This window comes from Ovis aries, chromosome 26 (genome assembly GCF_016772045.2).
Source record: "Ovis aries strain OAR_USU_Benz2616 breed Rambouillet chromosome 26, ARS-UI_Ramb_v3.0, whole genome shotgun sequence".
Lineage (NCBI taxonomy): Eukaryota > Metazoa > Chordata > Mammalia > Artiodactyla > Bovidae > Ovis > Ovis aries.
This window is the reverse complement of record NC_056079.1, coordinates 31869467-31896986: the sequence shown is the minus strand read 5'-3', so window position 1 is coordinate 31896986 and position 27520 is coordinate 31869467. Positions and strand designations below refer to the sequence as shown.

The following is a 27520-nucleotide window of genomic DNA, read 5'->3' as shown; positions in this document are numbered from 1 at the left end:
CACTTTCTACTGCGAGCATTCTGTGGGCAAACTTCATTCTAGAGTGTGAATTCTAGAGAGTTCACTCCACCAGCTGCCAAGGCTCCTGGGATTGGGCGCAGCCACACAGCAGGGCTCCCCACCTCTGAATCACCCTGGCAGCGTGCTCTGGCTACACCACGAATCTTGCCTACGTTAAAGGGAGATTTAGCTTCCCTAGACCATGGATCTATTGGTACTCTTCTAGAGATGGTTCTTCTCTGGAGAAACATTAATTCATTCAGCGGACATTTGTTGAACTCTGGCGAGGCATATCAGGTGCTGCTGCAGACAATGGGGGTGAGTGTTAACAAGCCCAAGCTCCATACTCCTTGCTAAATGATAGGCACATAAATCAAGAGTTGAATTGTTGGGGTGAGGAAAGGTGAAGTCTTTCATTTATTTGAAAGTCCAGCAGATCAAGAAGATGATGGACTAGTGTCCCAAAGAACTACCTTTCCTGAGTTCAAATTCAGGCTTCTTTTACTAAGAGGGAAGGGTATGTGGCTGGTTGTTGCCAGCTGGCATCAGAATCCTTTGTTCTCTCAGCTGTCTACATCGGTCAGGTTGCGATGCTCCTGTAAATTTCCAACAAGACAAATATTGTTCTCTGTTCTGCAAAATTTTATCTCTATATGCATGGGAAAATGTTATACCTTTAAAAGTCAGAGCCTTGAGAATGGCTATCCTATGGATTTCAGGCTATAGGGTAACCTTATTGTAGAATAGAATGGAAAGGTGAGAGCAAAAGAAACAGATCCAATATGGAGTCAGATTTGGTTGTCCCTATTACGTGGAGGGCTGAATAAGACACAGAGGAGAACTCAGCTTTGGGAAAGCCAACTGTAGCTCAGAACATAGTCTACACGATTATCTTAATTCCTTAGATTAGCCTTATGCATGCATGCATGCCCAGTTGCTCAGTCATGTCTGACTCTTTGCGACCCTATGGACTTGTAGCCCACCAGGCTCCTCTATCCATGGGATTTTCCCAGCAAGAATACTGGAGTGGGTTGCCATTTCCTTCCCCACGGGATCTTCTCAACCCAGCGTTCAAACCCGTGTCTTCTGCCTCTCTTGCATTAGCCTTACGATGTTATTAGGCCTGTTATTAGGCCTATTTTATAGTAGAGCAAATGGAGGCTCTGAATTTCCATGACTTGCCTGGAGTCCCAGTTTGCATGTTTGATAGCAATGCAGCTCAATCTCCAGTCTTTTGACTTAAACCCAGTGTTTATTTTTACTACTGTAAGCTGAAAATATGAATGTGCCTCTGCTTCATGCCCTCCTCCTCAGATGATCTCTTCTCCGGGGAAAACTTGATCCCCCAAAGTGTGATGATCCCCAGAGGGTTGTCCTTGGTCCCAATCACATGCAGTGCCCTTGGCTACTGTAGAAGTTGCAGAAGGTTCTGGCTACTGTACAATGCTCTTCCATGCGCAAACAGGAGGGTCTGAATTGTCCAAACTAGATTCCGAAGAGGAATGGGGAGTGATTATTCTCCCGGAGCAATGAAACCAGTTTCTAAGCCTGAGATCTATTCTCTGGGGCATTCAAGAAGTGCTTTCCCAGCGAGACTTGCCCTGTGAAAGACGACAGATGCACAGATTTCTAGGGTGATGTCTGACACTCTAGGCATCTTTTAATGACATCCCTGATAGAGCACCATCTGACTTAAACAGTTCATGATCCAGGACACTCATGGTCACCTGAGACTTTTCATTCCACCTACAGGCAGATCCATTCGATTTGGAGCTCAACAAATGAGGAAAACAATTCTGTCTCCTTGGAGCTACTCTCACTGGTGTTGATTCTGGAAGGCATCAGCGCAGTGCCTCTCCCACCAGCAGGTTGGCCCTCGGGGAGCCTGGAGGGAGTTGCGGTGAGAACCCAGGCTGGTCAGGCATGTCTGAGCAGGCCTGGTGAAACTCGGGGTGGACCTGTTCAATGCAGGAGGGATTGAAGAGTCTCCGGGGAAGGAGCTTGTCTTGGAGGAAGAAGGAACCAGGCACAAACAGCGGCCTGATAACCAAACTTAGGTTGCAGTGGGGTGGGAGCGCTTCTGAGCATGGCCTGGGGTACAGTTCACAGTCGGCTTTGGGCTCTACTCAGCCCCACTGGACTTCTTTCAGTGAACTATAGAGAGCATATAGGCATGGAAATGCTATAAATAAACGCTATAAACTAATACATGGTGGTTACCAGGGAACCAGCTTTGGGACTGGGTCTTCACAGTCAATCCCATGATGGGGAGAATGCCCTGCTCCTCCACCCCGTGGTGCATCCCTGCAGTCCCTTGGCTTGGGAGCCTCCAGCGCCTCTCTGGTGGCAGGGACAGCAGTGTCCTGACAGAGGACTTGGAGCAGGCCAAGGGGAGCCACATGGCGGGTGACAAGCAAACCGACCGTGTGTGTCTTGGGCATAAATGAGGCCCTCCAAGGGATTCTGGAAACGCCGGGTTAATTGCAGGGGGATGGACATCCTGAGTGACCCAGTGAAAGCTAAGTCATTGTTATTTTCTCCTTAACACTTAATGAATGACTGTGCATCACTTCAGTCGTGTCTGACTCTTCCACCCCATGGACTGTAGCTTGCCAGGCTCCTCTGTCCATGGGGATTCTCCAGGCAAGAATACTGGAGTGGGGTGCCATGCCCTCCTCCAGAGGATCTTCCTGACCCAGAGATCGAACCCCCATCTCTTATGTTTCCTGCATTGACAGGCAGGTTCTTTACCGCTAGTGCCATCTGATATGCACTTTCTGAACCCTGACCACAGCCTTGTTTGAAAGGTATTCTTAACCATAACTTATTGAAGAAGAAATTGAAAATCAAAGAGTTTAATTTCTCCAAAATCATACAGCAAATGGCAGAGCCTGGACCCTTAGTCTGTACTCCTTTTTTCACCTGGGATAAACCATAATGGAAAAGAATACAAAAAAAGAATGTATATATGTGTATAAATAAGAGTCATTTTGGTGTACAGCAGAGATTGGCACAACACTGTAAATCAACTATACCTCAAAAAAAAAAAAGTCGTTGTTACTAACATGATGGGATGCAAACGGGCGTCGACCAGGTAGGACTGTCACAGCCCTGCCCCCTCTCCTAGCATCTCTTTTCCTGATTGAACATCCCTGATGTTTCTCGGTTGTTCTTCAGAAGCCCCCATTCTCAGTCCTCTGCTGTTCTCCATATCCACTTTTGGAATCACTCCAGGCTGCCAGCACCAAAAGCATTTGCTAAAAGAACTTTAGGAAGTCCTACAATCAACATGGCCTAAGAGTTTTCTTTCTTTTTTTTTTTTCTTTTCTTTTTCTTGATTGGGTGAAAAGAAGGCTCCCAGAGCCTGGAAGCAGCTTGCCTGAATCCTATGTACCTGGTCAGGGGACAAGCCAGCGCTCCCCACAAGCCATCTGGCTCAGAGCTTGGCAGCAGGCTCTTGGCCATCACTGCCCTCATGAGGCATGCTGATGGGGACGGACTGGCCCTCAGTTTGCATGAGTGAGCACAAGGTAACCCCGGATGCATGTCTCCTTCTTAATTCTTTAATTCTAAGGACTCGGAAATGATGAAGGAGAAACGGACAATAGCTGAGTGTCATCTAATTACCAAGCATTTAGTTACATGATGGCATTTGTTCTCACAACAGTTGTGGGAGGCAGTCAGGTCAGGGGAGACCCCATTTGACAGAGGAGGACGTACAGGCACGGACAGGCAAAGTCATCTCTTACAGCCATCCAGCTAGTATGCTGAGGAACCGTCAACCACATCCTGATGTCAGAAGCCCGTGCTTTTCCATGACATCATGACACCTCCCAATAAAGATTCCTTCCTTTCTTCCCAGGAGGACTCTGGCCTTGGTTTATGCTGAGGACACCATCCAAGTGACCACCACCATGGGCTCCCTCCAGGAGTGATGCTCTGGGGCTGACGCCTTTTTGCTCATCAGGAGCCCCATGGTGAGACAAGAACCACTCTCCTAGAACACAGATTTTTCTGATTTTGTTCTTTTTCCTGGCTGAGCTTGGAACCAGTTGTGTGATCTTGGGTAAGTCATTTAATTTGTCTGGGCTTCAATTTATTGGCCTGTGAAATGGAGCTGATGAACCAGAGCCAGTGTTTTTTAATCATTTCTTTTTTTGGGGGGGGAAAAAAAAAAGCAATTTCTAACCATTTCCTCTAAGGATGTTTCATGGCGCATTACTTGCTGCAATTTACATTGCAAAAGTAATTCTTATTTAAATAGTTTTTTAAAAAGAGTAGTTACATATTGTTTTTTTTCTTTTAATATTTTGACCATTTAAAAAATGTTTATTTATCTGGCAGCATCGGGTCTTTAGTTGCATCATGCTGGATCTTTCATTGTGGTACATGGACTCTCTAGCTGTGGCATGTGGCCTTAGTTGCTCTAAGACATGCAGAATCTTAGTTCCCTGACCAGGGATCGAACCTTCATCCCCTGCGTTGGAAGGCAGATTCTTAACCACTGGACCACCAGGGAAGTCCCTATTTTAAAAAAAATTTTGAATTGATTCATATAGCATGTTTTGCGAATTCCTCTTCTCTGCCATCCCCTTCCTGGGCGGTATGCTCTCCCCTCCCTCCTGCCATCTTGCCCACAGCTGAGAATCCTTCCACTTGATGGTTTAGAATCTTGCTCTGGGTGTGAGATGACTTGAGTCCTAGAGTGTATTTGTTCTGGAAGAGAGGAGGCAAGACAGCCTTTCTGGGTTGCCCATCTCTCTTCCTGGAGCCTCCCCCTGCCCCCATTTTTCTCTGCCTGCAACAGTCATCTCTGGGTCCCCCTCGGGCAGCCCCTTGACTCCCCCCAGTCTCCGGAACAGCGGGCGGGTGGCCCTCCCGTTTGAGCAGGCCATGTCTCAGTGTAGTTGCCAGCGCAGTTATCTTTTATTTCTGGCATGTGCTGTAACACAAGAGTGATCTTGACTTCAGGATTATCACCTCTCATCATTCTTTCTCCCTTTTCTTCTTTTCTTTTTCTTCCTGAAAGATGATAAAATTACCAGACAGGGCCTCCCGCTTCCTCCAGGCCTAGTCAGAGCTCAGGGATATTTACTTCTCGGGTAAACAGCTATAATCTCCCTAACCAGACTTTATCGCAGTTAAGTAAGTTAAATTCTTCTGGTCTAATCCTCCATGTGCTGTGGGTTTTTTTTGAGTATAAAGCGTTCACCATCTTTTGATATAATATGACAACGCTGGGCCGCTGGATATGATTAGGCATCGAGCAAAGAGGTTTCAACTTAACCAGACTGGAAAAGAAGGGCCCCCTTTGTGAAACAGCTTTGGGCAGGAAAAAAAAAAAACCAAAACACAAAAACTCACGGAAAAGCACTTTTGCTCATGAGAGGTACAAAGGAGAGGTATGTGGGTGTTTGCAGGGCCCGGGACTTTCCCCAGTCAGGCAAATCCCTGGCAGACACTGAAAATTGAGCCGGCCCCCGCATCTCTGTGCTTCCTGCTGTTCCTAACCACGTGTCGGCCACCTCGGCCAGGAGAAGACAGGAGAAGGGAACAGCGCTGAATCTGAAGCTGGAGGTCACGTCACTCCCAGTGGGAGAAACAAGACACGCTCCCCCTCTGGGTAACAATCAAAGGGCATTTAAGGAACAAAGACTTAACGGGGCTTGGCTCAAATTGTTGAAAATTCTGGGGCACGGAAGATGGTTACAGGTGATGGGGTGGAGAGACAGAAAGGTGTCAGAATGTGGCTGGAGACCAAAGCCAGCCTGGGAGACCGGACAGGCCCTGTGTGTGTAGATGTTGGTGCCGTCAGGGGAGGGTTGCAGAGCCTCTCCAAACATCGGCATCAGCAGAAACCAAGGTCAGGAGGCCAAAGGCTCCTGGCGTCAGGGTGCCGGGTGAGGGGACTGTGGGCTGGGTCTCTAGGCCCAGAGGAGACCACGGCCGCCGTGAAGATATGCAGAAGCACGTCCCATCTCTGGGCACAGATGCCGCGCGTCGGCTTTTCTTTCCTGTCGACCTTCCTGTGGGTCCTAAACTCAGTTCCCGTTCCCTGCTTCGCCCTGCCTGGCCGTGACACCCGTGCTCCCAGCCAAGCTGTGACACTTCCCCAAGTACCCCCTGGGCGTGTTTAAAGCCCGAGCCACACTGTGGGGTTCGACTCCTCCTGCCGCCCTCCCTTCATGTGTGTGTGTGTGTGTGTGTGTGTGTGTGTGTGTGTGTGTGTGTGTGTGTGTAGGAGAGAGAGAGAGTGTGTATTTTTGACCTGGAATCCCCACTACAAAGAAGAAGAAAGGAAACTGCCAGGGCCAAGGATGGAGAGGCAGCTCGCAGCGTTTCAGAAACGGCCCTGCTGTCTCTACCGCAGGCGACACTTGAATGGAGGCAGATCCATCCGGCAGTTAGGGCTCCGTCTGAGAGCAGCCCCGACACTCAGGTGCGCTGGGGGTGGGGGGACTCAGGTATCTCCCACTCTGTCCTCTGCTTGAGGAAAGACAGCACCCCAGGCCACCACGCCAGGTCCCCTCTCCCTTCCCTCTGGGTGGCCTCCCCCTGCAGGGCCATGGGAAGTGTGTCCAGGGTTCTCGTGCTGTCTTCTTCTCCTGCACCCCCCTCCTGGCAGCCAGGCCTGCTGAGGTCTCGCTGGCTGGGGACCACCGGGAACGGCTGCACCTCCCCTGCACTGAGCTGATCCTGGGACTTGCTCCTGAGGGCTCAGAGCCCCCCACTCGCTGCAGGAAGGGCTTCCAGGCTGCATGTCCTGAATGTGCTCCTTGTAGCCTCTCTGCTGACAGTCCAGCTCCTTCACTTCTGGACTACACCTTGGTCCTTTAGAAAGATCTCCAGGACTTCCCTAGTGGTCCAGTGGTTAAGAATCTGCTTTGTGATGGGGGGGACATGGATTTGATCCCTGGTTGGGGAACGAAGATCCCAAATGCCGTGGGACAACTAATCCTGCGTGTCATAACTGCTGCCCTCGAAATGAATGATCCTGTGTGCTGCAACGAAGACCCGATGCAGCCAAATAAAGATTTAAAAAATGTCCATCCCCATGTTTGCCCCATGTAGAAGTCCCTTGCTACATTTTGCCAGACTATGTGTCAGAATGAAAGAAAGAATGAATGGATGAAAATAAAATCAAAGGTACAGGGTTTGCTTTCAATACCTGCCTCGGAAATACCAGCCCCTAGAAGAGAGAGAAAAAGTTGGCTTAAAGCCCAACATTCAGAAAACGAAGATCATGGCATCCGGTCCCATCGCTTCATGGGAAATAGATGGAGAAACAGTGCAAACAGTGTCAGACTTTATTTTTGGGGGCTCCAAAATCACTGCAGATGGTGACTGCAGCCATGAAATTAAAAGACACTTACTCCTTGGAAGAAAAGTTATGACCAACCTAGATAGTATATTCAAAAGCAGAGACATTACTTTGCTGACTAAGGTCCGTCTAGTCAAGGCTATGGTTTTTCCTGTGGTCATGTATGGATGTGAGAGTTGGACTGTGAAGAAGGCTGAGCACCAAAGAATTGATGCTTTTGAGCTGTGGTATTGGAGAAGACTCTTGAGAGTCCCTTGGACTGCAAGGAGATCCAACCAGTCCATTCTGAAGGAGATCAACCCTGGGATTTCTTTGGAAGGAATGATGCTAAACCTGAAGCTCCAGTACTTTGGCCACCTCATGAGAAGAGTTGACTCATTGGAAAAGACTCTGATGCTGGGAGAGATTGGGGGCAGGAGGAGAAGGGGACGACCGAGGATGAGATGGCTGGATGGCATCATGGACTCGATGGACGTGAGTCTGAGTGAACTCCGGGAGATGGTGATGGACAGGGAGGCCTGGCATGCTGTGATTCATGGGGTCGCAAAGAGTCGGACACAACTGAGTGACTGAACTGAACTGATTCTTCTGCCATGAAAAAAAAAAAATTCATCTCTTTACTGCTTTTCCCTATTGATCATTTTGGAGAGGAGGGGTAAGGCCATGCCCCACCCTCTGAGTGTTTCATAAACCATCAGGCATTACTGCTCACCTGGGCTCTTCATCTTCTCAGGGCAGTTGGTAGGAGCTGGGTGTGATGGGGCTGTGGGAGGAAAATAGAAGGAAACCGGGCAGTCTTGTTGGGGAGTGTCTGAGTCGCCAAGGGGCCCCGGACACTGGCCTTCCGGGTGATGGAAGGGAAAGCATGAGGACCCGGGGGGCTCAGAAGGAAGCAGATGGGACATCAAAGCCAGGGTGAGCAAGCCTGGAGCAGACTTGGGCTCGGGCCAATTGGCGCAAGAGGGCAGAGCCCTGATGCTGCTGGGGCGAGCCCCGTATCTCTGCCCTGTGTTGGGCGGGTAAGGCGGCTCCTCTGCCAGTGGGAGGCTGAGCACAGTTCACTCTGTGCCTTGCCTGGCTTCCTTCTGGAATTCCTGACTCTGGTTTAGAGCTGCCCTGTCTGCAGTGCATTGACACAGGATCCCTCACCCCATACATTGGTTTTAAACATGGTGAAAGAAATGGTAGTAATGTTAAGACATAAGCATAAACAGTCCCCAACTGACGAGGCTTTGATTTATGATTTTAGGACTTTATGATGGTGTGAAAGTGATACATATTTAGTAGGAACTGTACTTTGAATTTTGATCTTTTCCCTGAGCTAGTGATACCCTGTACCCTTTCTTGTGATACTGGGGCAGTGGTAGCCACCCCATCATGAGAGTAAACAGTCAACACACTTATCACCATTCTGCACCCAGATGACCGTAATATTTTTCACTTTAAGTACAAGAGTCAACCAATTACAAGAGATATCCAACACTTTATTCACAAACAGGCTTTGTGTTAGATAATTTTGCCCAACTTCAAGGTAACAGAAGTGTTCTGTTTAAGGTAGGCTAGGATAACTCATGAAGTTTGGTAGGTTAGGTGGATTAAATACATTTTCAGTTTACGATATTTTCAACCTACAGTGGGCTTATCGAGATGGTGGGCTTCCCATGTGGCTCAGTGGTGAAGAATTTGCCTGCCAATCCCTGGGTTGGGAAAATCTCCTGGAGAAGGAAATAGCAACCCACTCCAATATTCTTGCCTAGGAAATTCCATGGATAGAGGATCCTGGCAGGCTACAGTCCATGGGGGTCACAAACGAGTTGGACATGACTTAGTGATTAAATAGCAGCAGCAACCCTATCGTAAGTCAAGGAGGATCTGCAGTGAATATCAAAGTTATAAATAGACATTGGAATGATCCCGAGTTCAAGTGAAAGAATATTCATGGAGCGTTGGACACAGTGATGCCCATCAGAGGACTTTGAATAGGAATAACAGTGGTAATACTGATAGATACAGGTCACTGAGTGCCTTTTATGTACCAAGCATGCTGCTGCTGCTGCTGCTAAGTTGCTTCAGTCGTGTCCGACTCTGTGCCACCCCATAGATGGCAGCCCACCAAGCTCCCCCATCCCTGGGACTCTCCAGGCAAGAACACTGGAGTGGGTTGCCATTGCCTTCTCCAGTGCATGAAAGTGAAAAGTGAAAGTGAAGTCACTAAGTTGTGTCCGACTCCTAGTGACCCCATGGGCTGCAGCCTGCCAGGCTCCTCTGTCCATGGGATTTTCCAGGCAAGAGTACTGGAGTGGGGTGCCATTGCCTTCTCCAATGTACCAGGCATGTTCTCATATAATTCTGACAATAATCCTTTATCTCCAACTGACAGCTAAGGAAACAAACTCAGCAGTTGAGTAACTTGCCCAGGGCTACATAACTCATGAAGAGGCAAAGCTGGGGTTTGGGCTCAGCTCCAGGGAACCTAGGCACCCAATCAATAGAGAAAGGTGTGGAATTAGATGCTCAGGTCTGTGGTTCTGTCTGTACATCGATGGTGGCAGTGGTTTAACTGCTAAGTGGTGTCTGACTCTTGCCACCCCATGGACTGTAGCCCGTCAGGCTCCTCCATCCATGGGATTTTCCAGGCAAGAATATTGGAGTGGGTTGCCATTTCCTTCTCCAGGGCATCTTCTCAACCTAGGGATCGAACCTGTGTCTCCAGCATCTCTTGCACTGCAGGCGGATTCTAGACGGCTGAAGGACTGGGGAAACCTCTACTATACCTTGATGCTGCTGCTGCTGCTGCTGCTAAGTCGCTTCAGTCGTGTCCGACTCTATGCGACCCCAGAGACGGCAGCCCACCAGGCTCCCCCGTCCCTGGAATTCTCCAGGCAAGAACACTGGAGTGGGTTACCATTTCCTTCTCCAATGCACGAAACTGAAAAGTGAAAGTGAAGTCGCTCAGTCGTGTAGACTCTTAGTGACCCCATGGACTGCAGCCTACGAGGCTCCCCCGTCCATGGGATTTTCCAGGCAAGAGTACTGGAGTGGGGTGCCGTTGCCTTCTCCGACTATACCTCGATAGGAGGTGGTAAAGAAAGAAGGTCTGTAAAAGCTCCAGGGGGGTGACAGAAGTTTCTGGAAGGAGTTGAGGCTTGATCTGGATTTAAGTAAGCTGAGGGCTGAGATGCATGAGTGGGTCTGGGGTATGTGAGGGTCAGTGAAGAGAACAGAAGACAGGATGATGGCTTTGCTTAGGGACACAGCGGGGAGTCAAGGCAGCAGGTTAATGTGCTGAAATGCTAGCGTCCCCACCCTTTCTCTGTGTGAATTCAGGCAAATGAATAAACCCTTCTAAGCCCTGGCTGCTCATCAGTAAAGCAGCGATCACTGTGGTGAGGATGTAACTTACGTAAGGTATTCAGGGTCTGGCACAGGCAAACTGCTACATAAATGTTGTCTGTGGTTGAAAATGTTCTCAATTGATCAGCTCCTGTATTTCTGTGTTATCTTAACTCTTCCCCCTTTTTCAGGGTCCCTGGCCATGGAGCCATCAAGTCCGGCTGATTCGCTCTTCATAGTATTTCTTCTTCCTTTTTCTTTCTCATAGCCACCACCCTTTATTCTAGGTCCCTGAAAAAAGATGTCCTTTTCATTATAGGGGACTGGAATGCAAAAGTAGGGAGTCAAGAAACACCTGGAGTAACAGGCAAATTTGGCCTTGGAATGCGGAATGAAGCAGGGCAAAGACTAATCGAGTTTTGCCAAGAAAATGCACATAGCAAACACCCTCTTCCAAGAACACAAGAGAAGACTCTACACATGGACATCACCAGATGGTCAACACCGAAATCAGATTGATTATATTCTCTGCAGCCAAAGATGGAGAAGCTGTATACTGTCAACAAAAACAAGACCAGGGAGCTGACTGTGGCTCAGATCATGAACTCCTTATTACCAAATTCAGACTTAAATTGAAGAAAGTAGGGAAAACCACTAGACCATTCAGGTATGACATAAAATCAAATCCCTTATGATTATACAGTGAGAAATAGATTTAAGGGCCTAGATCTGATAGATAGAGCACCTGATGAACTATGGAATGAGGTTCGTGACATTGTACAGGAGACAGGGATCAAGACCATCCCCATGGAAAAGAAATGCAAAAAAGCAAAATGGCTGTCTGGGGAGGCCTTACAAATGGCTGTGAAAAGGAGAGAGGCAAAAAGCCAAGGAGAAAAGGAAAGATATAAGCATCTGAATGCAGAGTTCCAAAGAATAGCAAGAAGAGATAAGAAAGCCTTCTTCAGCGATGAATGCAAAGAAATAGAGGAAAACAACAGAATAAGAAAGACTAGAGATCTCTTCAAGAAAATTAGAGATACCAAGGGAACATTTCATGCAAAGATGGGCTCGATAAAGGACAGAAATGGTTTGGACCTAACAGAAGCAGAAGATATTAAGAAGAGGTGGCAAGAATACACGGAAGAACTGCACAAAAAAGATCTTCACGACCCAGATAATCATGATGATGTGATTACTCACCTAGAGCCAGACATCCTGGAATGTGAAGTCAAGTGGGCCTTAGAAAGCATCACTATGAACAAAGCTAGTGGAGGTGATGGAATTCCAGTGGAGCTGTTTCAAATGCTAAAAGATGATGCTGTGAAAGTGCTGCACTCAATATGCCAACAAATTTGGAAAACTCAGCAGTGGCCACAGGACTGGAAAAGGTCAGTTTTCATTCCAATCCCAAAGAAAGGCAACGCCAAAGAATGCTCAAACTACTGCACAATTGCACTCATCTCACATGCTAGTAAAGTAATGCTCAAAATTCTCCAAGCCAGGCTTCAGCAATACATGAACTGTGAACTTCCTGATGTTCAAACTGGTTTTAGAAAAGGCAGAGGAACCAGAGATCAAATTGCCAACATCCGCTGGATCATCAAAAAAGCAAGAGAGTTCCAGGAAAACATCTGTTTCTGCTTTATTGACTATGCCAAAGCCTTTGACTGTGTGGATCACAAGAAACTGTGGAAAATTCTGAAAGAGATGGGAATACCAGACCACCTAACCTGCCTCTTGAGAAATCTGTATGCAGGTCAGGAAGCAACAGTTAGAACTGGACATGGAACAACAGACTGGTTCCAAATAGGAAAAGGTGTACGTCAAGGCTGTATACTGTCACCCTGCTTATTTAACTTCTATGCAGAGTACATCATGAGAAATGCTGGGCTGGAAGAAGCACAAGCTGGAATCAAGATTGCCGGGAGAAATATCAATAACCTCAGATATGCAGATGACACCACCCTTATGGCAGAAAGTGAAGAGGAGCTAAACAGCCTCTTGATGAAAGTGAAAGAGGAGAGTGACAAAGTTGGCTTAAAGCTCAACATTCAGAAAATGAAGATCATGGCATCCGGTCCCATCACTTCATGGGAAATAGACAGGGAAACAGTGGAAATAGTGTCAGACTTTATTTTGGTGGGCTCCAAATCACTGCAGATGGTGACTGCAGCCATGAAATTAAAAGACACTTACTCCTTGGAAGAAAAGTTATGACCAACCTAGATAGCATATTCAAAAGCAGGGACATTACTTTGCCGACTAAGGTCCATCTAGTCAAGGCTACGGTTTTTCCTGTGGTCATGTATGGATGTGAGAGTTGGACTGTGAAGAAGGCTGAGTGCCGAAGAATTGATGCTTTTGAACTGTGGTGTTGGAGAAGACTCTTGAGAGTCCCTTGGACTGCAAGGAGATCTAACCAGTTCATTCTGAAGGAGATCAACCCTGGGATTTCTTTGGAGGGAATGATGCTGAAGCTGAAGCTCCCGTACTTTGGCCACCTCATGTGAAGAGTTGACTCATTGGAAAAGACCCTGATGCTGGGAGGGATTGGGGGCAGGAGGAGAAGGGGACGACAGAGGATGAGATGGTTGGATGGCATCACGGACTCGATGGATATGAGTCTGAGTGAACTCCGGGAGATGGTGATGGACAGGGAGGCCTGGCGTGCTGCGATTCATGGGGTCGCAAAGAGTCGGACACGACTGAGTGACTGAACTGAACTGAACTGTCATTACACGTGTAACATGGCAGTGGATTCCTGGCAGCTCCATACCTCCAACCTTTCTCCACACTGGTCAACCTTGTCCGTTGACATCAGATTGTTCCCTTGAAACCACTGCTTTCAAAGCATCTTCCTTCCCTGCTCAATACCCTCTGGTGACTCACTCTAGAGTTTCCTATTAAATCCAGACTTCTTAGCTGAGTCACCTACTCCCTACTTTTTCTTTTATTTGCCTGTGTCTTAATATGGTCACTCTTACTGTCTCATAAACATGCTAGTTTCTTTTCCATCAGTGAGCCTTCATTCCTGTTTCCTCCTCCAGGTAGCTACCTCTTCCTCTCCATCTAGCCAAGCACTCATCTTCGAGGCTGGCTCCTTCGAAACCTACCTCCTGACCATTTGAGTTCGTGAGATCTCTCTCCTTGGTGGACCTGTCTTAAACTCTTTCTATGCCTTGTTCATTTGGCCAAAAGCTGTCTTGCTAATAGTATACACTCCTGAAAAATGAAATGTTTCCCCAGATGGGCTGCAAATCTTCCAGGGAAGGACATTTCATTGCCTTTTCTGGCCTCTCTGGTTCTTAGTCTAGGGCAGAGCTAAGCCTAGAGAAGTCACTCCATACATTTCAAAATTAATTTTGTTGAATAACAGTGGTAGTGAGAAGGCTGATAATGAAGAACAGAAGGTGGGAGAGAAAAGCCTCTTTCCTAGTAAAGTTGGGTGAATTTTGTGATGCAGCAGAAGCTGTGGCTTAGTTTGGCCAGTCACTCAGACCCCCAGAAGCCAGCCATCTCTCGGTCTCTCTTTTATTTTTTTTAAAAATTTTAGCTGAAATTGCAAAAAAAATTCCCCATTGCGCAACATGTGGGGTATTCGTTCCCTGATCAGTGACTGAGTGGCTTCTGCATTGGAAGTGCAGAGTCTTAACCACTGGCCCGCCAAGGAAGTCGCAGCCGTCTCTTTCTCTTGTGTGTCCCTTGGGATCATCCCCATGGTTTCCCCCTTTGCTTTCTTCCCTGGAAGCTGCTCTCTGCCCATATTTCTTTGCCTGGGATTCCTGGTAGAGCTCAGAAGGCAAGCTGGGATGAGACTGGCATTAAGCTCTAAGTCCTGGATCAGATACCCTACCCAAGGCCCTACTGATGGTTCACAATTGGCTGGGAGTGTTTGTTCCATGTCTAAGCAGATGAATCTAGAGTGCGTGAATGAAGAATGGCACATTTTGGAATACAAGACAAAGGCTTTCACAATAATATGCGGCCATTTGCTGTCTCCTTAACGACAATACCAGCAATGCTGATGATAATCCGATGGGAAGAGCAGAGCTGATGAGTGATGGGAGGGACACCAGAGAAGCCTGTTCTCCTCCTGGGGCCTCCAGGTTTCCAGCCAGGCTTTCCATTGTTTGGGGTTTGTGCTCCATACCCAGCTGGCAAGATGCCTCCCTCTGATTCAAAGAGGGGAGAAGAGTCCCTCACCCAGGGAGCTTGAGGACGTCAGACTGCTCCTTACGCAAGAGCCTCCTAATGAGTTAAGTGTAAATGAATCAGAAGCAGATGGATCGGATTGTTCTGGAAATACACCCGAGGTTTAAAAATTAAGGGAAAAAGCATTTGGCAAAAGGCATTTTGGGGTTGCCAAGACCCAGAACATTTGAAAAACAGTTCAAGATTTCTTTTTCTTTTCTCTTTGGTTGCAAAACCCACAATGCTGCCTGGAGGCAGTAGAAAGAGATGGGCCTCCATTCTTTCAAGCTGAAGTTCCTCCCGCCGTGTGGGTAATGGACCCCAGACAGGAGGCAATGGGCTGTAGCATCAGGGGCTGATTGTGTCCAGGAGCAAAGCCCCCTGCAGGCCTCCGCTGGTGGAGGAAGGTGGCCCCTTGAGTCTGCAGCTCCCAGCCTGGACCTCGGCCCTCTGGGCCTGCTCTGGGCGGCTATCTATGACTGTCAGTGTGTCTCCTGCCTTTCATAAGACTTGACTCACCTTGTCCAAATGTGGGGAAGCTCGTTATATAAGGGAAACAGTCTCCAATTTGCTAGGTGAGAAACTCCTGGAGGTTAGCGAGTCCTAATCCAATAAAATATAAAGTGAAAGGTTTATTCTAGAAAAAAATCCTTCAAATAATTTTTTTTTTTTATTAGTCACATTTGGCATAGTTGAGCCTTTCCCTGGAGGGACTAGCTTGCTGAGGGAAAAGAGAGAAAAAAACAACATTCTTGGAGGAAAACTCAATCCAGTGGTATCTAAGTCTGCAGCTGACTTGCTGTGTGATTGCACACAAGACAGTAGACCTCTCTGAGCTTCGGGTGCCCAATAATCAGCTCTCGAGGTTTTCTCTGATTAAATGCCAACACATGAATCTAATAGGTCAGGGGCTGATGCACGTGGACAACGAATCCTAACGTTACAAGAGTGTTAGGTCTTGGTGGATTTAGCACCTGGGTCACTTACCAAATTCCAGCAGGGTCATCCCCCATCCCTCTTTCCCGCAGGCACCTACCTGTGAAGCCAGACTCACCTGCACGCCTCTCAGAATCCCATGCCTTGAAAGCGAAGTGACATTGGCCTTTCCCCAGGTGGGGAGGTGACTGGGAGGCAGTGGCTCAGTGGGGTCCCACCCGGGGATTTCTACTTCCTGTCCCAGGGCCATCTACATCCAAGAAGATCTGTCCTTGTGTATGGTTTTGCCACAACTCTGTCTGGAAAAATCAGTACTGGGGTTCCTTTTCATTTCCGGTGCCCTTACCTCCCCAGATGGTTGCTTGCTTCTCACTGGTAAGGGAGAGGCCCCACGGCTGGTCATGGTGAGGGGCTGGGAGCTGCAGGTCAGGGTGCAGATTCTGTAAGCAGAGCTCAGGCATAGCACGACTGAATTCTGTCCCTCCTCAGGGCCCCGGCAAACCCGTTTCTTTGTTCAATTACTTTTTCATCAGGTGTGTTAGTGCTGGATCTTAGCCTGACCTCTTGGTGAAGACAGGTCTCTTCGCCCTGGTCCTGGTGACAATGACATCCAGTCATTGCATAAATGGTTATCGCTTATAAAGAGCTTTCACATAATCTCGCAATGCCTCTTCTCAAAGCCCACAGCAAATGCAGGGGCCTCAGATCATCTGGTTGCCCTCTCATGACAGAGGAACAGTCTTCCCAAGGTCCCACAGCTAGTCAGGGGCAGGGCTGGGTTGAGAGCCTCTTCACTCCCCTGGCTTGAACTTGAACTCTCTTTGCTCTTGATCAGGATCTGTTTTGATCTGTGTCACTTTGCTTAGATCACCCCACAAGGACTGTAAACTCCTTTGGGACAGGGCTCATGTTTGGCATGTCTCCATAGCCTGCATGGTGCAGAGCTGAACATCCTGTGTGAAATCTGCTTAATAGACGTCCAGTTGACAGGGAGAAATCCTAAACTGGGTAAAACCAGTTTGGCTTTCCTGGTGGCCCTGTGGTAAGCAATCTGTCTGCCAGTGCAGGAGATGCGGGTTCATTCCCTGGGTTGGGAAGATCCCCTGGAGAAGGAAATGGCAATCCACTCCAGTATCCTTGTCTGGAGAATTCCATGGATGGAGGAGCCTGGCGGGCTACAGTCCAAGGGATTGCAAGAGAGGTGGGCATGACTTAGCGACTAAACAACAAAGTTCACGGAGGACAGATTGGCATCTTGTTGCCTGATCTGAAAGGGCTGCTCCCCACCCCACCCCCTTAGTCCTGACACAGACTCCCCATCACCAGCCATAGAGTTATCACCTTGCCTAGCACCACTCTCTTATAGCCACCTCCCAGTGCAGGCCAAGACACAGAAAAGGAGGTGTGAGCGTCTAGGTATTGTCCCAGCCAAGGGAATATGAGGCAGAAGCTCTGGAATTGCAGGGCTGAAGCAGACCCTGTGGGGAAGACCACACTGTCTTCTTGGAGCTGGAACCGGGCCCTACACCGAAGTGTGGGGTGACCTCAGCCCCACTGCCTCTGGTTGAAAGAACAAAGATCCCCTCTGTCCTGCCTACCGGCATCTTAACCGTTTGAGCAAGAGGGCAAGTGAGATCCCATTTTGAACTCCCAGGAGAAAGGCAGTAGTAATAACAACAGTGATTTGGAGGATCTGGCTGTGGAAACTGCCTCAAGCAGAAACCAGCTCACCCCTCGGGGCAGGTGGGGGCCACCTCTAGGAGCTGGGAGCGGCTCTCCTGCTCTTTGGGGGTGCAGGCGAAGGACAGAGAGCACAGACTCATCACGCTTCTTGGAGTCTCGAGGTGTGTGGGAATCCAGAGAAGGCCTCCTCCCTCTCTGGAGTTTTTTTTTTTTTTTTCCTCTCCTGGGAGAATTCTGGCTTCCCCATTTCTGACATGATGATTCAGAGCAAAAGTGGACTTGTCAGAGACAGGAAGGAAAGATAAGATAAAAATAAAAAGCTAGCCAGACTCAGAAGTTTTTCTGGCCTTAGTTCCCCCTCTCCCTACCCCTCAACATTGACATTCTTGAAAACAAAAATCCCACAGCGAAGCTCAGAGTCGGGGCCAGACCTCAGCCTCCAGGTCAAGGCTGGAGGGCTTTGGAGGAAGTGATTCAGCACCCGGTGGGGTGGGGTGGGATTGGGGGGGCTTTGGTGGGCGGAATGGAGGAGTGGGAGGCGGGGCCAGGATGGGGGTCACCCCATCCACCCGCAGGCAGGCTGCTGGGAGCCCGGTGATTGATGGGCCCCAGCTTGGATGGAAAGTCCAGATTCCAGAGGCAGGCAGAAAGCCGCTTCTCACAACAGCAACACAATTAAAAACTAAATACATCAAATTCGTTAGTTTACAAATAGAACTGTTACTTGTTACTCGGGATATTAGCAATCTCCTTTCTCGATTAAAAATTTTTTTTAATAAAAAAATTTTTTTTTTAACTTTTTGGTAACGCCCGTGAAAGACGTTTCAGTTGCCAACATTTCTGCAGAACTAATGTGGGTGGATTGTGACAGATATAATTTCTCCAACCTACAGTTTCATCAACTTGAGTTCTGTTAAACTATACCCGCTGGGCTTAGCTCCTTTTAAAGTTTCCGCTTTGACAGGTAGATTTATTAGTCTTGAAATTTGTACAAATCAGATGTCACTTGTGGCAACTTGTCAAAATGTCAGTCTGGCGAGGCGGCATGAAAGGCTTTGTGGAGAGGGAGGCAGACGCGAGGCAGGCTTTAAAGAACTCCAGCGTGAGCTGCGGGGAGGAACAGGGCCGTGGCAGCCTCTTGATCCCGAGGGCTTTACTTTATTAAATATCTCGGGCTGGACAGGGGAACGGGCCGTCGGATCCCGGGTCTCTGAGACATCAAGGCGGACAGCCCCTGAATTACGGCGGCTGTCTGTTAACAGCGTCAGGTCTCTCTGCTTATTATGTTCACTCAGTGGGAGAAGACAGGGTGCCCGCCAGGGGAAGGGGAGCAAACCCAGGCCTTTTGGTTTCCAAGGGTGCTGGGTGGGTCCATGGCCATGGATGGGTGTTCTGGGGTGGGATCCCCTGGCTGGAAGTCAGGGCTGCCTCCAGGCTCATCAGCGCAGGATAGGGCTCTGTTGAGGAGAGGACATAGCAGGGGGATGGAGAAGGTCTTAGGTGGGACCCGCAGGAGGGGGGCAGTGCCAGCAGGCTGCCGGGGGACCCAGGGCCTCCCTTTTCCCACCTGCCCTCTTCCCAGACGGACTTGGTTCTGGTCACTTAATTGAGGATCCTGTGCTTCGGTCAGCTCCATCATTATCTCAGTTTGACACCGCAGGAAATGTGATTAATAGTCAGAAAGCTATCTGAACTTTTTCCCCCTGAGGGAATAGGGGGGTGGGCAGGCAGAAGTGCTGTAGAAGGAACCAGGCCAGGGAATCGCTGGACATTCAGGGCTCTGAGAAGGCTCCCGCTTGGGGTGGGGGTGTTGGGGGGTGCTCGAGCAGCTGCAGTGGAGATAAAACTCTGGAGGGGGGGAGGGCTGTCACTGGGTGATCTCGCTTGTGTACCTCTGTCCATCTGTCTGTCCCAGGATGTCAGAAGACACCCAAGAAAGCTGTGAAAGTGAAGAAGTTGCTCAGTTGTGTCCGACACTTTGCTACCCCATGGACTGTAGCCTACCAGCTTCCTCCATCCATGGGAGTCTCCAGGCCAAGAATACTGGAGTGGGTTGCCATTTCCTTCTCCAGGGGATCTTCCTGACCCAGGGATTGAACCTGGGTCTCCCGCACTGCAGGCAGATGCTTTACCGTCTGAGCCACCAATAAAGCTGTAGTGCTCAGTACTCCTACCACCTCTCTCTCCCACTCACCACGAGTTTTTCTGGAGGCCTAACACTGATGTCTTCAGAGAGGAGGTGACCTTGTGCTCCTACAGGGCAGTGCTGAGACCCTGTCCCTGATCCATCACTGAGTCTCCCCTCACACTGCCCCAGCAGGGGCCTCGGAACTCCGCCAGGCTGACAGCCTCAGGGTCGCCTGCCCCTTCACGCCCACCCTTTCTGGTCCATCCGTCTGCCTCTGAGATGCACCGTCTCATCATCGGGCCAGGCACAACTGGACTGGAGAAGTGTCAGGCATGCTCTCTCCTGCCCCGTCCCCTCCCTCCTCACCCCGCTCCTCCTTTCTTGGCCTGTTGAATGACTGAAGGTCTCTTTTTCCTTCATGAGTTCCCCCTGAAACGCCTGCTCCAATGCAAACCCTCTTGGAGGGCGAGGACACCTCCTTTCTGGGAGTGGGGTGACACATGGCTGAAAAGAAGTACTTTGTGGGGGCAGGATTGGGAAGAGGAAGCATGGGGAGCCAAGGGGAACTGCCCTAGCTTGTGATATTTTTGAGAGTCCAGCCTGCTTGGTGCATCCCTGTCCTGTCTCCAGAGAGGGGAGCCAAGGGAAGGGGAGAGAGAGGGGAGGGGAGAACAGGCAGACTGGGTAAGCGAAGGGGTGCAGGGAGCCCCAAGGACCCTCCTGGGGCCTCTCACCCGCCTCGCTTTCTAGGGAGGTGGAGGGACTTCCCCTTGTCCTCTGTTCCCTCAGCAGCACAGGTGTTTGTCGGCGGCCGAGTCCTTCTCTGCCAGCAACATGGAGTCCGAGGGATCAAGCAGGGGTTTCCTCTCCCTGGGGCTGGGAAGGGGTCCTTTCCACACTCTGGCTGCAAAGGACAAGACTCTACTCCACTGTTTATCCTTCCAGGTTGGCACCTGGCATGTAGGAGAACTGATTCCACTGGCTGCCACGTGAGTGTGATTATCCCAGGTGAAAAACCTCAGACATTAAGAGGCACGATGAGCATCACGGTCACGATGATACAATAACAGGGCTGGTTATCCCGCTAATTCCCTAGGATGTATAACGTGACTTTAAAGCACTCAAAACACTCTCGCAGCTGTGATCTCACATCCCCTCCGCCTGCCTCTGGGGGAGAGATGGGATGGGAAAGGATTTCACAGCCACGTGGGGAAACCGAGGCACCCGGCTCATGCCTCTTGCTCTGAGCCCTTGAACTCGGCCACGTGATGCCTGGAAAAATGAGTCTTCGTGTGCACTCTCACCTAATTATTTTGAGCTGCCATTCCATCCTTTAGAGTGGAACACACACACGCACACACACACACACGCACGCACACACACACACACACACACACACACATCTGTGGCTTCCAACCCCCAAACGGGCCATTACAGAGAAGCGCTTCAGTTTACAGAGTTGAAAGACTTAATCACCAGCTTCCACCCCAGCCCTGGTTTCTCCTATGCTGTGCGCTGGTTCCCTCATCAAAAGGATCAGGGAGGAGGCAGATCTGAGGAGTTCTTCACAGGGAAGACTCTTTAAAAGAAATCGCTTTGTGTCATAGTGCAGGGGGACTTCCTTTCATGTGGCAAATGCATCCTGGCAGCTCCTGCTTCACATGAGACAGATCACTAGCTTGGGGTGGGCGGGGGCCCGGGCTGGTACGGGGAAAACTTTCCAGTGCCTCCTCCAGGACAGCGCTGCCCATCACAGGGAGGTGGGCTGGGGTTTCTTTCAAAGGGCGAGCGTGGGGTTCTGAGAGGCTAATGAGTGGAGCATGGAGAAAAAGCAGTGGGTGCTCTTTGCTCGTAAGAGTGCTATAATCCTGTGTAGTTGACAACGTGTCTCTGCTTGGTAATTTCAGGGCAGGCTGCAGGGAGACAGAACATGGGGTGGGGAGCCGGGGGGAACGATGGGGAGGCGGGGAAAGGCAGGGGAGAAAAGAAGGGAAAAAAAAAAAACCCACCAGCCCGTCTGGCATTAGTTCAGAAAGCTCTCCAACTCACACATCTGGTTCTTATATTTCAAAGTTAATTAGTCATATTGAGGCTGTCTGAAGATAAATTTATCATCCAGAAAAAACACAAACAGTTTGAAAAATGAAAGGAAGTGGGATGACATGGCTTGACGTTTAAATAAATCATTTTAACATGATTAAAAAACTTGTCCTGTCTGACACCCAGCACTTGGGTACTTTGTAAAGACTTTTTGACAAAGACAAGTCCCTGTTTGGTATACAAAAGCCCTTGCCATTCAATTATTCAGAATAATCTTTGGCCAATTACTTTTCTGAGGAACTTCTTGGTGGAGGGAAGTGAGGGGAGCTGGCGGGGAGCAGCCACAGCTGGGCCCCACTTTCTGGGATGGTGGCAGGGAGCCTTGGGTAGCCAGTGATTATGTCGGTGGGGGAAAAAAAAACAACAACTCAGACATGAATCGGCTGGGGTAAGGAGGGTTTTTCTTTTGAGAGGAGTGAGCGTCAAGTGGATGATTAATCCAGGTTTCTCTGATGACTGTGGGGTTTGAGCAGGAAATCCTTGCCCGGCCCAAAGAGGAAAGATCCTCTTCAAATGTCTAGGCAGGGAGTTCCAAGAACCAGATGCGTCCTGCTCCTTACACCTCCCAGGGCTGCGCTGACAGTTTGAACTCTGTGATGACGGAATTAGGCATCGGGGCTCTCTCTGGCCTGGCTGTCAGGAGCTGTGGCCAGAGAGGGGTGCTCACTGTATACACAGGGGTGAGTCTGCTGTATTGGTTGGTTGTAGGAGCAGATGGAGGTGAGCTGGAATCTGGACAAGCCGAGACGCTCCATCGCCAAGCTCGTTCTCCCCTCCCCTGCTGGCTGTGCCAGTGAACCCTGTGTACTTAGCAAAGGTCACTGGTTCCTGTTCCGTGTCATGATGGACAGCCCTTCCCAGCCCAGCTCAATCCTGGGGACCAGCATCTGGAGTGGCGGTGGCAGAGGCCTTGGGATCCCATATGGGTGTTTCTAAATGTGATGGGAGAGGGGAGGGGGCTTCCCACGGCCTCCCCCAAATCTGTCCTGGGTAAACTGGCTCTTGGGAGGTTTCTACACACCTTATCACTGGCCCTTCGGTCTGCGTGCTCTCTGCAGGACGGGAGTGATATAATGCAACATGAACGGTTGCTCCTATTAGCAATTTGGTCTCATCAGTTTTGTTAATGGGATAACAAGAGGTGCTGGTTATGGTGCAAAAGTCTCATCATGTTGGTAATTTTCACTGTAACATGTTAGCAATCTGTCACTATTTGTTTCCAGCAATACTGGCAAGAGTGTGCTTACATCAGGGGCTCTCATTTGCTCTCCACACTCCCAGACTGTTCTTTCTTTCTCTGGCTAGGTAGCCTCCCTTCTCCGATCTGTCTCTGTCTGTCTCGCTGAGCCTTTGTTTCTGTCTTTCCTCGTCTCTGATAACCCGTGACAGTGTTTGTATTCAATACAGACGCTGTCCCTGTGCAGCCCCTGCAAGCATAGACTTCCAGACCTGGAGGCCTCAAACCAGCATCATCCCCACCTTGTCATGTGTCAGGTGGACAAATGGAGGCCCAGGGGAGGAGAAGGGAGTTGCCCAAAATATCACAGTCATTTTATCAGCGTCAGAGGGAGGCCCGGCCTGGGATCCTGGCTTTGGGGTTTCAAACCTTGGTACCTTTTACTATGTGGTGAACAGGGTCACACGAAAAATTGGTCAGCTCCAGACACCGACTTTCTTGCACGTGGCAAACTTGTCCTGGTGAAGTTAAGGTCATGGAGAGGAGGGGGTCTCCTGTGCCCTCGTGATGGGTCTTTCTCAGCTGAATCAGGATGGAGCCTCTAACCAGGTGGTTTTCTGACATGAGTCACCCTACCAGCTGTGACGCTCCAGTCTCGGGGTCCTCGCTCCAGAATCAGGGAGGGGGAGGCTCTCTTGATGACTCCTGGCCATCAGTGGGGTGGGTGCAGCTTCTGGCTCCAGCCCTGGTCACCAGCTGTCCCACACAGAAGCCCTGGCTGTAAATAGCCTTCCCTATGCCAGGTGAGATGTTCCCGCCTGCCGCCAGGCCCTGCTGCGATTCTCGGAGACCTTCACCTTGCCCTTGTGCGTCAGCTGGGGTGGGGGCAAGGCTCATTCCTGCTGGAAGCATTCCTTTCTGCAGCTAGTGCCTTGAGGCGTGCAGGCTGAAGAAAGCCAGAAGCAACACCCTGTCTTGCTGAGATGCCAGATCTCGAGTCAGACGGCCTAGGGTTTGAATCTTTGCTGTGCCGCTTTTAGCTGTGTGAGCTTCCCAGATCCAGGAACTGTCAGGGTCTGTTTCCTGTACTTGGAAAATAGGGATCCCTAGTAGTTTGCCCATAGGTCTGTAGTGAAAAGTGCTGGTGGCTCAGCTGGGGAAGAATCTGCCTGCAATGCAGGAAACATGGGTTTGATCCCTGGGTCGGGAAGATCCCCTGGAGAAGGGCATGGCAACCCACTCCAGTATTCTTGCCTGGAGAATCCCCATGGGCAGAGGAGCCTGGCCAGCTACAGTCCATGGGGTCGCAAAGCGACTAACAACTTTCACTTCACTGTAGTGAAGAGTAGAGAACCTGTATGTAAAAGGCCCAGAACCCCTCCGAGGCTCCTCCTAAGCCTGCCCCTCGCTCACAGTACAGGCACGGGGCATGCAGACTTCCCTTAATCATCTTTCAGATTCACTCGTTATCAGGCTCACAGTGTCTTGGGTGTGTGAGGCTAAGCAGTGCTAGACCGTTGACGGAAGTGTTGTTTCCAGGGTCAAGGAGGCGTTCCAGGGCGGAGGGCTCTAGAGTATGAGTGAAGCGTCTGTGGAATGAAGGGGAGAACGCCGACCGCTGAGACAGCAGGGGTGTCGAGGTTCAGGGGAAAGAATTAATATCTGGGTTTCTGTGGCAGGGGAAGGAGAAAAGGAAAACCAACGCCCTTGCTTGGGTGCTAGTGAGAGCTACTGGGTTGTGACTATTCAGACCTTCCCACGGATCAGGCAAAGCTTCCTTGATTGCCTTTAAGGAAACTGCCAGCCAACTCTGAAATCTCAGAACAGTCTCATATGTCCCGCTGAATCATAAACACTGTTCAGAAGGGGAACTTGGCAGCGGTATCCTGTGAAGGGGCTGTGGGCTCCTCTGAGGGGCGCCTGCCAGGCCTGCAGGGGATCAGAACCCAGGCCCCCCCCACCCCTCCTTCTGCTGTCCTTAAGATGCTCTGGCTATGCGGTCTGCCCACCCGCCTGCCTGGCTGGTGCTTCCTTAGGAGTTAACAGACTGCGCGTGTGTGCCTGCGCGCGTGTGCGTGCGTGCTTGCGTGTGCGTGCGTGCGTGCGTGTGTGCGTGTGTGTGTGTGTGTGTATGTGTACTTTGGTGAGCGTGCATTTGCCTTTTCTTTGATCCAGGTCTCTACTCAGAAAATAGGCGGGTCAGGGAAGTCATAGTGGCATCTATTTATAAAACATGAGGTCTGGGACTTCCCTGGTGGTCCAGTGGCTGAGAATCCGCCTGCCAATGCAGGGGACATGGGTTCGATCTCTGGTCCAGGAAGATCCCACATGCCTTAAAGCAGCTAAATGCTTGGGCCACAGCTACTGAGCCTTCGCACTAGAACCTGTGCTCTGCAATGAGAGAAGCCACCACAATGAGAAGCCCTTGTATTGCAACTAGAGAGTAGCCCCCGCTGGCTGCAACTAGAGAAAGCCCATGTGCAGCAACAAAGACCCAGCACAGCCAAAAATATATAAACTAAAATAAAGACAAACATATTAAAAAAGTGAGGTCTGGGCAGCTAGGCCCCGCAGACCTGTCCCTCTCTGCTGGGCACGTGGCCTCCTGGGGTTTTGCTTTCTTTCAGTAGCTCTAACTTCAGTTCAGTTCAGTTCAATCGCTCAGTCGTGTCTGACTCTTTGCGACCCCATGGATGGCAGCATGCCAGGCTTCCCTGTCCATCACCAACTTCCGGAGCCTACTAAAACTCATGTCCATCAAGTAGCTGATGCCATCCAATCATCTCATCTTCTGTTGTCCCTTCTCCTCCTGCCTTCAATCTTTCCTAGCATTGGGGTCTTTTCCAATGAATCAGTTCCTCACATCAGGTGGCCAAAGTATTGGAGTTTCAGCCTTACCATCAGTCCTTCCAATGAATATTTAGGACTGATTTCCTTTAGGATGGACTGGTTGGATCTCCTTGCAGTCCAAGGGACTCTCAAGAGTCTGCTCCAACACCACAGTTCAAAAGCATCAGTTATTTGGCGCTCAGCTTTCTTTATAGTCCAACTCTCACATCCATACATGACTACTGGAAAATCCATAGCTTTGACTAGACAGCCCTTTGTTGGCAAAGTAATGTCTCTGCTTTTTAATATGCTGTCTAGGTTGGACATAACTTTTCTTCCAAGGAGCAAGTGTCTTTTGATTTCATGGCTGCAGTCACCATCTGCTCTGACTGGACCAGCTCATACTCACGCAGGCAGTCAAGTTGTACCGCTCCTTGAAGGAGCAGAGCCGGCTGTGCTTCTCTGTCCTTACTCTGCCTTTTGTTTTCCTTCTTAGCTCAAGTCAGAGCAGTCACTAGCTTGTGATGTACCTGGGTGCCCTCTGGAGGGTTTAAGCCAGGCGAGGGCAGGGCGTTTGCCATCCCAGCGGCCTGCATCTTCCTGGCTGGGACATCTGGGCTCTGAGGCCACAGGTGCTTGGCGTACCTGTTGAGTGAGTGGAGGAAGCCGCTGAGCGGGGTTGTTAATGACTTCCTCTATCTGCCTCCCAGGGTTTTCGTCAGGGTCAGATGGTGGTGGCTGCAAAAGTAATTTGCAAAAGTGGAGAGAAATGTGCCAAGTGTGAGCCGTTAACATCCCTCTCAGGTGGGAGGTGGATGGCATTCTTTTGCCAGAATCTCTCAGCACCTTCGAGCTGAGCCTGGTGGACACTGGCCGCTTTCCAAGGACCTCATTCCCACCTATGCTGGGGTCCTTGAAGTGAGACCTCAGATCACAGAGCAGTCTGGCTGGGCCTTACTTGTTGGTTCAGCGCCTGCTGTGTGGCTGTGTTTTAGGGGTGCGCTGGGTATCACTCTGTCCCTGCCTTCAGAAAAACTCACGAGGTAGGGGCGAGGCTGACTTACAAACCAACAAATCCTCACACGGGGCCCCGTGCTTGCAGCCCAGGCCAGTTTAGGTACCCGGGTCAGTGGTGGGGGGGAAGCAGTGATTAACCCAAGGAGATGGGGAGATGATGGCGGGACCCCTTGAATGATGAGCCCCAGCCTCTGGAAACTTAGACCTTGAGCCCTTGTGTCTCGGCTCTCACCTCTCCCTGCCCCAGCTCTGCCCAGAGATTTTAGACAGTTTTTCTTGATCACCCTCAGGGTGAACTTTTTGTTGTTATTGCTACATAGTAGGTCCTTGTTGGTTTTCTCTTTTAAATGTAGCAGTGTGTAAGTGGCCATCCCAAACTCCTTAACTATTATTTCCCCCCATCCCTCCCTGCTGGCAACCACAAGTTAGATATCTAAGTCTGTGAGTCTGTTTCTGTTTTGTAAGCAAGTTTATTTGTACTGTTTATTTTTGGTTCAGTTCAGTCCAGTCACTCAGTTGTGTCCGACTCTTTGTGACCCCATGAATTGCAGCACGCTACGCCTTCCTGTCCATCATCAACTCCCGGAGTTCACTCAAACTCATGTCCATTGAGTTGGTGATGCCATCCAGCCATCTCATCTTCTGTTGTCCCCTTCTCCTCCTGCCCCCAATCCCTCCCAGTATCGGAGTCTTTTCCAGTGAGTCAACTCCTTGCTTGAGGTGGCCAAAGTACTGGAGTTTCAGCTTTAGCATCATTCCTTCCAAAAGAACACCCAGGGCTGATCTCTTCTAGAATGGACTG

The 27520-nt window shown here is 49.8% G+C and overlaps 1 long non-coding RNA gene across 4 annotated transcripts in view; it reads left to right on the top strand.

Annotated features, from left to right (window-relative positions):
- Positions 1–27520, top strand: part of LOC121818057 (uncharacterized) — a 173487-nt gene that overhangs the window by 33437 nt on the left and 112530 nt on the right. For 3 of the 4 annotated variants that reach the window (XR_006058162.2, XR_009598637.1, XR_009598639.1), the window contains exons 3-4: positions 1753–1868; positions 3863–4066. This is a non-coding gene — a long non-coding RNA (uncharacterized LOC121818057). The remainder of the gene's footprint in view (positions 1–1752; positions 1869–3862; positions 4067–27520) is intronic. The other variant, XR_009598638.1, reaches the window with a different exon arrangement.